The following is a 10,001-nucleotide window of genomic DNA, read 5'->3' as shown; positions in this document are numbered from 1 at the left end:
ATGAGTTAAATTAATTCGAGGAATTATATTCAAAAATGATATTGCAAGGGCGTTATAGGCCTTGCTTCCGATGGAAGGGGCGGACCCACTTTAAATCCGAAAGAGAAGGAGGTGTGTCGGTTTGGTTAACTCAATCATGATATTGGAAGAGGAAATCTTTTCTCGAAAAAAAAAATCTTGCACCTATAAAAACCACAATACAAACATTCCTTTTTTCGTTTATTCTATCTAAGAAAAATAAGATATAAGTGTACTTTTAGATTAAAAAAATAATGTAAGTAAGTAATTGAGTCAAAAAATATAAAAGGAATGAATAGTGATTCTCGACATTTTCATGATGAATTTTCTTGACAAAGTTTTTTTCCTTATTCAAATGAGATTAAAGTAAATAATTATTACAAGACCTTCTAATATTCCAGATGAGGTTCTATACAAAATTTAATTTAGTATCAGAGCAGATAGGTCTTGAAATTGAATTTCACCTATATAAATATATAAATTTTCAAGCACCAGCTACTTCAGCTCTTGCGAAAAAGTGTCTTCGTGGCAGATCACTGTGTGCACTAATAAGTTCCCTTTTCACTGTAGGTTCAACCAGGGGCGGAGCTAGCATAGGATTTTGCATATTCGGCTGAACCCAGTAACTTTAGTCCAAACCCTCTATTTATCTTAAAGAATTTTATAAATATATATACATTATTTACTTATAACCCAGTAACATAAACGAACTAGAATCCCGATGTACAATTAGGTAACAAAGTTATGCTTTTATAAAGACTTGGGAGAAATTTTGATAGTCAGCACACAATCTTGGCCCTCCACCAAATGGCACAAATGCATATGGTTGAATTGGCTTGTCAAATCTACTTGGATCAAATTTTTTAGGATCTTCAAAATACTCTGGACTATAATGTATTCCATATGTTGTCCACAGCACCTACACAGAAATAGAAAAAATTAAGACCATTTTAGATCACATCAATGGATGAAGAATGCTTTTGTTTAATGTTTTGTGCACTGACGGTTTAAAAAATATTTATACATTATTGAAAAAGTAATCACGGGTAGGTAACTTGCTATAACAAGTTAAACACTTATAGAAAAGGGCAACAGGTATACGAAGCTTCCAACGTTCACATAGAGTCCAGGGAAGGGTCGCACCTTCAAGGGGTGTGATGTAGGCAGACTACCCTGATGCGAGCGTCGGTGGCTGATTCCATGGCTCGAACTCGTGATCCAGTGGCGAATCTACCTTTGGAAGGATTTGGCGAAATTGTGCAATATATTCATAGATAATATCTAAAAATTTGATAATTGACTATGAGCACCTACTATGATTATGTTTGACCATTTAGAATTTACACTAAAATAATTGAGCCACCTACGACCTATAAATCGTGGATCCGCCACTGCCTTGACCTATAGGTCATACGAAGACAACTTTACCGTTGCTCTAAGGCTCCCCTTCTAAATGCTTATAGTATAAAAATATCTTATAATATTAGTGTATTGTTAGTTAAATAAGATCCTTAATTCTTACCTTCCACCCTTATGGAATTGTAAATCCTTCATATTCAATGTCAACAGTTGCTTTTCTGAATGAACCAAAGATTGGAGGGAACAACCTCATGCTTTCCTGAACAACTTGCCATGTATATTTCATCTTCTTGGTGTCTTCCAATGACAGGATTTCACCTGGTCTTTTCTTGTTCGTGATATCGACATATTCTGAAACATACAATATAATTAAGTAATTATCAGATAAGATCGTCACACGATTTAACATGACATCAGAACAAAAATCTAAGGGAATCTAGGGTTCAAATGTCACGGTTAACCAAGAAGCAAAAGTATTTCCACGTGTTTACTAATATAATTAAGTAATTAAAAGTATGCTTTCTCTAACGTTACGTACCTTGAAGGAGAAGCGCGTAGCAGCTGGGATGGCAACGACAAACGACGTCGTATCATGTGCTGCAAATACTAGCAAAACAACATTATCAACAACCTCTTCTTCACTTATCTCACCCGTGAATAATTGCTGTCACTAATTTAGAAAGTAATGTCTCTTCTAACTTTCCTTCTTTTCCTTGTTCTTCTATTTCTCTTTTCTCACAATTTCAAGAATCATTTTCTGTATTTCCAATCTTGCACTTATTGCTCTTGAATATTTTGACCCTGAAAACGTAAATGGTGGTGAAACAACACCTCCCAAGACTCTCTCAAATGTGTCAATTAATCCTTTTTTGACATCAATTCCAATCAAACACTCAAACACAACATTGACTGCCAAAGACCTGAAAGTGCATACACAGATGCTCCAATCTCCAGTATATATTATGGGGGACTTTTCGTGTGTTGGAGTTCCAGCATACTATGCTGGAAGTTCATACACAGGTGCACCGATCTCCAGTATATTATGCTGGAACTTTCCATGTTGCAGCAAAATAGTGGTTATTTTTCAGTGACTTTGCAAACGCTGGCTATTTTTCACTGACCAATCCGAAAATGGCTAGCCCTGCTATTTTTACTAGTCTCTAGGCTTAAAAAAAGAAGACTTGAGGATATAATCCCACGAAGGGATTTGTGTATATCCCCTTGCTTTTCCATTATGGAATTTTTGCCCATAAGTTGTACTGTAGAAATAGGCCATGAACTTATAAACAATTTGAATTCATTAGACAATAAGAACTTATATGCTTCGGCTCCACTGACAACAACCATATTTGATCCCATCTTTCTTGTTTTGAAGATTTTTCCATATTTTTCGACTCGGGGTTGAAAAAACAGTCATAAATATTAAATTCAGATTTTGCCATGTATTAATGTATTGTCACATATTTGGTAAAACCATATGAGTTAAATTAATTCGAGGAATTATATTCAAAAATGATATTGCAAGGGCGTTATAGGCCTTGCGATGGAAGGGGTGGACCCATTTTAAATCCGAAAGAGAAGGTGTGTCGGTTTGGTTGACCCACTCATGATGTTGGAAGAGAAAATCTTTTCTCGAAAAAAAATATCTTGCACCTATAAAAACCACAATACAAGCATCCCTTTTTTCGTTTATTCTATCTAAGAAAAATAAGATGTAAGTGTACTTTTAGATAAAAAAATATTGTAAGTAAGTAACTGAGTCAAAGAATATAAAAGGAATGAATAATGATTCTCGACATTTTCATAATAAATTTTCTTGACAAAATCTTTTTCCTTATTCAAATGAGATTAAAGTAAATAATTATTACAAGACCTTCTAATATTTCAGATGAGGTTCCATACAAAATTTAATTTAGTATCAGAGCAAATAGGTCTTGAAATCGAGTTTCACCTATGTAAACATATAAATTTTCAAGCACCAGCTACTCCAGCACTTGCAAAAAAGTGTCTCCGTGGCAGATCACTGTGTGAACTAATAAGTTCCCTTTTCACTGTATGTTCAACCTGGGGCGAAGCTAGCATGGGATTTGCATATTCAGCTGAACCCAGTAATTTTAGTCCAAACTCTGTATTTATCTTAAAGAATTTTATAAATATATATACATTATTAACTTAGAACCCACTAACATAAATGAACTAGAATCCCGATGTACAATTAGGTAACAAAGTTATGCTTTTATAAAGACTTGAGAGAAATTTTGATAGCCAGCACACAATCTTGGCCCTCCACCAAATGGCACAAATGCATATGGTTGAATTGGCTTGTAAAATCTACTTGGATCAAATTTTTGAGGATCTTCAAAATATTCCGGACTATAATGTGTTCCATATGTTGTCCACAGCACCTACATAGAAACAGAAAAAATTAAGACCATTTTAGATCACATCAATGGATGAAGAATGCTTTTGTTTGATGTTTTGTGCACTGAAAGTTTAAAAAATATTTACACATCATTGAAAAAGTAATCACGGGTAGGTAACTTGCTATAACAAGTTAAACGCTTATAGAAAAGGGCAACTGGTGTACGAAGCTTCCAGCGTTCACACAGAGTCCAGGAAAGGTCGCACCTCCCATGGGCGGATTTACATGGGCCCAAGCGGTATCACGGGACACCGCTTCGTCGAAACTTTTTATTACATATATATATATATATATTAAGTAAAACTGTAATATAAGATAAAATTATTAAAAATGACACCACTTGTATGAAACAACTGATTAGTCCAGCTGTTGATAGCTTCCATTTGCTCTGAGACGTCAAGGGATCGAACTCCCTTGGCTCAAATAGTTTTTTACGTGTTTTACCTTGACTCCCTTGGCTGCTAGTTACGGGGGCCTATTACTAAAATTATGGGCTGTATTTAAAAACTACTTGACACTAATTTGTTAAAAACCTTTTAGAAATAGGAATTGTTGCCCACTTTAAAAACAATTATTTGCCCTCAATTAGCATAAAAACTACTTGACCCTAATTTATTAAAGGAATTTTTACATTCCTATTCTATATAGGAAACTATATTACCCTCAATGTTTAAGGTATGATTTAATTACATTTAGTATACCTAATTACCAATTCTATACCATAATGTGTTTTAACTGTACAATTAATCTACCGTATAATACTCCTTAATTAACGCTACCGTATATTCCTCCAAATCCCCACCCTCCACGTTTCTCTCTCCCAAACTCACACCCTCACCCACGTATCTCCCCACACCCACGTTTCAAACCCATTATTCCCTCTGCTAAAACTAGAGAAACATATGTAACACCCTTCCATTAACGTCCAATTTCAAGCTTTTTTCTTCTAAAACCAATCAAAATTGAAGTCAAATCTTCAAAGTTCATACACGCATTTACCTTCAGCTTCAAATTTTCTCAATGATGAAGAATAAACCATCAAAGAGACAAGAGAGCAGCAATTCCATCATTGACAGCCATTAAAAAACTTTGAAGTTTTGAATTCAAATTTGGGTTTTCAAAAATCATTATTTGTTTTGATTGGGTGTTGTTGTAAATAATTGAGAATATGTTTTGGAGTTTATATCTCAATTTTGAGGGTTTTTGGTGAAGATATAGACTTGATTTTGGCTGAATTTCAGATTGAAACTCGAAGAAGAAGAAGAAGACATGACATATATTGTATTGCAGCAATTGTAGATAAATTATAGATAAATTGTAGACTATTTTTTGCAGAAGATTTGTAGAAGTTTTAGTCATTTTTTATTTGTGTAAACAAAAAACAAAGCATCTACAATCAGAATTGTCACGACCCTAACTCCGAACCCGGTCGTGATGACGCCTCTCGTGAAGACAAGGTCAGCCAGACCAAGCAGAACACCTCATTTAAACAGTTAAATATCATAAATAGTTCTAAAACATGATATAATAACCATAATTTGCGGAAATAATGATAACAATAGTAGAAACCATCCCGACACAACCCAAACCGGGGTGTCACAAGTCATGAGCAACTAATAAATCCGGATACCGGTCTACTAGATACAAAATCCGATACAGAAGTTCAAGGACATGAAAATAGTAAGATAAGGGAGGCAAGGGGCTGCGGACGCCAACAACTACCTCGTAGTCTCCGAAAACACTGTCTGGACTGGGAGGATCAACACTCAGGAGCGGACTCTGCGATGCCTGAATCTGCACACACGGTACAGGGAGTAATGTGAGTACTCCGACTTAGAGAGTAATAATCATAAATAATGGCTGAAAGCAAGAAAACACGTAAAGGCACAAAGTAATTCTATATCAAGCAGTAAAAATAACTTAAAGCAGTAAATCAGTGAAGACGACAAGTGAAATCTCTTTAAATCAGGTAAAACGGTAATTTAGCAGGTAAATAACAAGCAGAAATCCACCTCATGAGCACGGTGTCAGTCACTCAAAATAGTATCAGCTCATCGGGCTCACTCTCATCATTTGGTGCTGCTCATTCTCAGCTCTTGACCCATATATCTCTCATAACAACAGAAATCAGAATAACCGCTGCTGCGTTCAACCCGATCCGTACATCGCTGTGGCGTGCAACTCGATCCATAAAAATAGTCGACTGCGCTCACTGGGGGTGTGCAGACTCTAGAGGGGCTCCTACAGCCCAATCGCTATATTGCTGCGGCGTGCAGCCCGATCCATATAAGTATTGCTGCGGCGTGCAGCCTGATCCATAATATATATAGTATCCTCACTATTAAGTTCTCAACCCCTCTGAGTCATTAACCTCACAGCCTCTCGGGCACAATAATAGAAGATAGGGATCTCAGCCCACAAATTCCTCTCATTTAGGAATAGTATGACAAAACCAACTTGAATCGTTCAAAACAGAGAGAAACATGACCGAGGATACGATTTTTAACAAGTATAGTGAGGAAAATCAGTAAAAATCCCCAAAGGGTTCAAATAGTTGGCACGAAGCCCAAATAAGGCAATTAGTCCCAAATCATGATGATAACAAATAAGTTTCAGTCAAATACGCGGTAAAATCACCAGTCGGGACAGACCAAGTCTCAATCCCCAGTAGTAAAAGACCCCACGCTCATCATCGAGCGCGTGTCTCACCTCAATATAGCACTACGATGTGCAATTCGGGGTTTCAAACCCTCAGAGCATCATTTTCAATCATTACTCACCTCGAACCGGCTAATTCTCTAGCTCGTGACGCCTTTGCCCCTCGAATTGACCTCTACGTGCATCGAATCTATCCAAAATCAGAACGAATACGTCACAATATGCTAAGGGAACAAAGCCCAAGCGAAAACATTCGAAAAATATCAAAAATCCCGAAATTAGCAAAACCCGAGCCTCGGGCCCACGTATCGAAATCGGGTAAAATTTATATTTTCAGAATCCTCATATCCTCACGAGTCTAACCATACCAAAATTATCCAGTTCCGATACCATTTGGTCCTTCAAATCATCATTTTATATTTTTGAAAGGTTTCACAATTTTCTTCCCAAATTCCATCCCAAATCATGAATTAAATGATGAATTCAATGATAGATTCATGTACTCTAGCCAAATCTGAGTTAGAATCACTTACCCCGATGAATTTCTTGAAAAACCTTCGAAAAATCACCAAAATCCGACCTCTCTAGGTCAAAATATTAAATAAAACCCAAAACCTCGTATTTATAGAGTACTCCTTAGATTTCAGCCTCCGTGGTCCGCACAGAACCACCGCGGTCCATGCAAAAGCACCGCGGTCCGTGCAAAAGCACCGCGGTCCGCACAAAACTACCACGACCCGCACAAAACCACCGCGGCCACACTTCATTTTGTGCGGTCTGCACATCACATACCGCGGTCGCACTCTTTTTTGTGCGGACTGCGCGGGTGAGTTCCGAGGCCTGCAACCCTTCTGGACCTGCTACAGCTATGATTTTCAGCTTAAAACATCTCGGAACCTACCCGGAACTCCCGAAACTTCAAACCAATTGTACCAACACATCTCATGACATCGTTCAAACTTGTTCAAAACTTCAGAACGCTCACAACATTATCAATCACTAATTTAACATAGGATTCAAGCCTAAGAACTCCAAGAACTCTTAAATTATGTTTTCGATCAAAAGTCTATCAAATCTCACCCGAATGACCTGAAATTTTGTACACACATCTCAAATGATACAACGAAGATACTGCAACTCTTGGAATTCCTTTCCGACCCCTATATCAAAATCTCGCCGATCAACCGGAAATCGCCAAACTATCAACTTCGCCAATTCAAGCCTAAATCTTCTCCACAACTCTAAAACCCATTCTGATCGCGCTCCTAAGTCACAAATCACCTTCTAAAGCTAACTGAACCATCAGAACTCACTTTCGAGTTCTAACACATAAGTCAACTTACGGTTGACTTTTCCAACTTAAGCCTTCTTAAAAGAGACTAAGTGTCTCATTTCTTCCCAAATCCTCTCCGAACTCGAACTAATCAATCCAATCACATAAAACACGGATAACGAAGCATAAAGAAGCTAAAATAGGGGAAAACGGAGCGGTGACTCATGTGACGACTGACCGGGTCGTCACAAGATTACAAATAATCTACAATTTATCTACAAAATATCTACAAACTGGGTACATTGAATTTTAATATCCCAATTTCCATTCAATTGTAGCTTAATTGGTATTTTTGATATAATTACGTTTTTTGCAAAAGATTTTGTAGAAGTTTTAGTCGTTTTGGATTTGTGAAAACAGAAAACAATGCATCTATAATCAGAATACAAATTATCTACAAACTGGTTACATTGAATTTTAGTATCCCAATTCCCATTTCAATTGTAGCATAATTGGCATTTTAAACATAATTGCATTTTTTGCAGAAGATTTGTAGAAGTTTTGGTCGTTTTTGATTTGTAAAAACATAAAACAAAGCATCTACAATCAGAAAACAAATAATCTACAATTTATCTACAAAATATCTACAAACAGAGTACATTGAATTTTAATATCTCAATTCCCATTCGATTGTAGTTTAATTGGAATTTTCGACATAATTGCATTTTTTGTAAAAGATTGTAGAATTTTTTTTCTTTTTGATCTCTCAAAGAGAAAAAAAATATTAGAGATGTCTAAATAAGGAATTTTAATGCTACAATGATTCCTTATTTAATGAAATATCTGGAAGAATATTTACTTCCATAATTGTAGCGCGCCTAAATAGGAATATCTGGAAGAATATTTAGTTCTAGATTTGTAGCGCGCCTAATTAGGAAGGAATCAACTCCTAATAATTGGTATTTAATGAATGGTATAATATTTGTAGAATAACTGTGAACATGGCGGGTAAATAAGAAACTATGCACATTTTTGGTAATAAGGTTTCATATATGATATATGAAGGAAAAAGTCTCTTTATTAAAAACCTTTCTGAATTAGGAACTGCTGCCCACTTTAAAAACGATTTTTTGCCCTAAATTAGCATAAAAAGTAATGTTGCCCACTTTTCAATTTTCAAACTCCAAAGAAGCTAAATTGCATTAGGTTAGTACTAATTCTTTGTCTCTTTCGATGATAGTTTTTTATTAAGTACTTGTACTTTTACTTTTTTTATTTCTTTATGACTAGAAGTGTGAATCTATTTTGTAATTTGAATTTATAATTAATTTTTTTGGTGTATTTAATGATTTTGGGAGTTAATGAAGTTGTTAATTATAAATTATTGTCGTGCTGATCAATCTACTATTCATCACTTACTTAGCTCGATGAATAGTGATTGTCGTTTTTTGTAATAGACCAAGTTATTAGATAATAAAAATAAGAGTTTAAGTTATCTAGAAAAACAAATAAGAGTATTACAAAATTGTAGTAGTAATCTTTGAATAAAGTGGATACTTGAATTTTTGATTCAGATTGAATTACAATAAAGAGATTCTATACTGCAACTTCCAAAATTCAAAATTCAAGTTCAACATCTCAAGATTTATCTAATTTGGAAGAAAGGACTAATGAGTCGGAACAAGAACAATATCGACAAAGTGAAAGAGTTAATTTAGACACTTTAGAAGTTGATCCTGGGGAAAGATTAACAATTCTAAAATATCATCCAAATGACTGTGATGCAATACGAAAAACATATCTTCAAAGAGGTGCTTTCCAACTTCGAGAGCACAAATTTCCTCAAAGAAATTTTTATGGTAAATTGTGTCGCTTTAATCCTCAATGGTTTTCTGAATATGATTGGTTGGAGTATAGCGTAACAAAAGATGCAGCTTTTTGCTTCTATTGTTATTTATTTCAAGATGAATGCATCAAACAAGGGGGAGGAGATGTATTTTCAAGTGTAGGATTTACAAGTTGGAACAAGAAGGATAGATTTGATATGCATATTAGTGGACCAAATAGTATTCATAATCAGTCAAGAAAGAAAAGTGATGATTTGTTGAGACAAAAACAATCCATTCAAAGTGTACTTGCTAAATAATCTGATCAACAAAAGCTAGAATATCAGATTCGTTTAGAGGCTGCAGTTGATGTGATAAGATATCTTTTACACCAAGGATTATCATTTCGGGGACATCGTGAAGATGAATCATCTCTCAATATAGG

The 10,001-nt window shown here is 35.4% G+C and overlaps 2 pseudogenes; both read right to left on the bottom strand.

Annotated features, from left to right (window-relative positions):
- Positions 1-760: 760 nt before the first annotated feature.
- Positions 761-2,775, bottom strand: LOC104246810 (taxadiene 5-alpha hydroxylase-like; annotated as a pseudogene).
- A 573-nt stretch (positions 2,776-3,348) lies between these two features.
- The window catches only part of LOC104246809 (taxadiene 5-alpha hydroxylase-like), a 32,215-nt pseudogene continuing 25,562 nt past the window's right edge, over positions 3,349-10,001 (bottom strand).

Source organism: Nicotiana sylvestris, chromosome 8, assembly GCF_000393655.2.
Source record: "Nicotiana sylvestris chromosome 8, ASM39365v2, whole genome shotgun sequence".
In the NCBI taxonomy this organism is placed as follows: Eukaryota; Viridiplantae; Streptophyta; class Magnoliopsida; order Solanales; family Solanaceae; genus Nicotiana; species Nicotiana sylvestris.
Note: the sequence above shows the minus strand (reverse complement) of the source record. Positions and strands in the feature narration are given on the sequence as shown.